Consider the following 2,799-nt stretch of genomic DNA (forward strand, 5'->3'; position numbering starts at 1 on the left):
ATTTTGTCAAATGTATGTTAATTTTCTGGGATTGTTTCGTCATTAATTGTTCAGGACACTCTGACGGGACATCAATCAGCTTCTGCCTCGTCATGAAATAACGTTTCTACTTCCTGTCCTCCATAACAACCATGAACACCACACGTAGAAATACTGATTCAACTTCTCTACTCAAGTGAAAGTACAGGCTCTGAAATGTACCCAATTTAAAAAGTATCCCTATGAAGGACGTGTCTTGTGTGTGTAGCCCGGTGTTGTACCCAATTCGGCACCCCCCGCGTCAGATGCACCCCCTCGCGGGAGCGCGCACCACTCGCTTGATCTGAAAGGAAAGCAGTTCGACTAAACAAACGCAGGGGAAAATACTATACTACGATTTAATTATTTGTGAAAGAGATGGAAGAGAAGAATACAAGTGATTACAGTCTTTAAAACTGTTCTAAAGAGTACAAACAACCGATGTTTTTCTTCCAAAAAACTCGAACGAACGAGTTTTTTGGAACGAACGCAAAAGAACACCTTATTGTTCTGTGGAAATATATAGCCTACCCCAGCCATGACTACAAAATGAATTAACTTAATTTTGATTTGAGCAAGTTGAATGTATTTGACACGGCGTTTCACAACACTAAATATGATTCTAGCATTTCTTGCAATTCATAGGTTCAAAAGTAAGTGCTTTTAAATGGGTTAACCTGTATATAGGTCGAAACAATAGCCTTCTGATCCTGAATATCTCTTGATGAAAATGTAATGTGATCTATGCCTGATAGACAAGTCATAACCTATGTGTGTTTCTCACCATTAAAGGGCAAATTCTCTTCATCAAATAGCTACACTTGTTTTTGTGAAATTAAACATTTTTCTTGCTGCTTTATAAGATAAAATATAATAAACCAATTCCCCATCCACCACTGACTTATCTGTTGTCAGACCTATCAAACTCATACATATCTTGGCACCAATTGCATGCAGTTAAAAGCACCAATAGTGAGGTCAAAGGAACAAAATGATGCAGATGGGGTGCATTTCATGGCAGGCCTTGTGTTCCATTTCCTGTGATATGTACCCCCAGCATAACTCTTACTGTGAAGCTGTCACATACACTAAACTGACTCTGGTTACACATACTAGTCTCATCTGCGTAGCGTGAAAAGCATTTGATGCTAGGATCAACAGAATCATGAATGAAACTGACTCTGCTTAGACATAATAGTCCCATGTGTGTACTCTCAAAAGTATTTGATGCTGGGATCAACAGGAAAATAATTAGGAGGGGGTGCATATCACGACAGGCCTATTTTCACACCAGGCAGAATAAGCACCCCCTCTTAACTTTTACTAGGAAAGTGGCACATGCATGAAACTCACACTGCTTACTCATACTAGTCCCATGTCTGTACTCTGAAAAGCATTTGATGCTGGGATCAACAGAATTCTTTTAAAGGGGGGGGGTGCATATCACGCCAGGCCTATTCACAACAGGCAGAATAAGCACCCCCTCTTAACTTTTACTAGGAAGGTGGCACATGCATGAAACTCACACTGCTTACTCATACTAGTCCCATGTCTGTACTCTGAAAAGCATTTGATGCTGGGATCAACAGAATTCTTTTAAAGGGGGGGGTGCATATCACGCCAGGCCTATTTTCACAACAGGCAGAATAAGCACCCCCTCTTAACTTTTACTAGGAAGGTGGCACATGCATGAAACGGACTCCCGTCATCAGTATCAGTCCTTTGACTATACTCTGAAAAAGTATTTTATGCTGGGAGAAACGGCAACACATCTCCCACTACGATAGTGTAATTCATACCTGGTGATGACATATTCTCTCTAGACTCTTCTTTTGGGAAATGTGCACACAAAGTCATAGGGAACATTTACATAATTTATTGTGATGGAAAAAACACTTTGAACACTGAACACCTTCACAATAAACACATCACATCTAAAAAAACAAACAAAAATATAAATAATATAAATATTCTAACAATATACAAATATATACAACAAATAGCAAGTGGCGCCATTATTCACAAGCGAGACACAGGTACTCCTCATCCACTGGAGGCCAACCTACACAACCGTGGTGGTACCACCTCTGACAGACGTTACAGCAAATCTGGGGAAATAGGGAGGGGTAGTGGTATGCAAGTTTTATATTATAACGTGTCCTTAAATATAGAATAACTCTAATTTTATTGACTAATAATATCTTTAATATTAATTCAGTTTTTGAATGTTCTCACCAACATAAGTGTTTTGTTCGGGCTAAAAAAATATTTTGTCCAGCACATAATAGAAAGTAAGTAATCTTAAATGTCAACACAAAACGAGCACAACATAAGCAATGTCTTTATTAATAGATGCCGATGAAGCATAAGATTGTTGTAATCAATTGTTGTAAATAACCAGGGCAACCATGACAATGATGAAGTAAAAACTATTCCTTTTCCTTTTTTAACATTTTTGAAAGCGTAGAAATTACCCATTGTGTTTCATCCTGGTGCTCCATCCCACAAAAGAAGCACACGTTGCTCAGGTCATCTGTTAAGACAAACAATATTGGACAAACATGTTCAGATTAATACAATTTGCATTGCACAGTATTAATCGACTGTCTTACGGTTTCATATTTGTGAGAGAACATGAATAAAAAACAACAACATGAAGTGACTGACAATGTTGAGCAAAAAGGAAACACCTGATTCTCTAAGGAGGGACTTGGCTATCTCTAGTCTGAACTTGTCCACTGCCTTCTGTGATGTGTCGATGTCCATTGCCTGCCCTTGTAA

The 2,799-nt window shown here is 38.6% G+C and overlaps 1 long non-coding RNA gene across 1 annotated transcript; it reads right to left on the reverse strand.

Annotated features, from left to right (window-relative positions):
* Positions 1-2,018: 2,018 nt before the first annotated feature.
* On the reverse strand, positions 2,019-2,799 carry LOC311023720. Its single transcript, XR_014598228.1, has 3 exons — positions 2,709-2,799; positions 2,493-2,551; positions 2,019-2,126 (listed from the first exon to the last, which is right to left on the reverse strand). It is a non-coding gene; the product is annotated as an uncharacterized lncRNA (long non-coding RNA).

The sequence above is a fragment of the Eutrigla gurnardus genome, assembly GCF_963514095.1.
Source record: "Eutrigla gurnardus genome assembly, chromosome: 1".
NCBI classification, from domain to species: domain Eukaryota; kingdom Metazoa; phylum Chordata; class Actinopteri; order Perciformes; family Triglidae; genus Eutrigla; species Eutrigla gurnardus.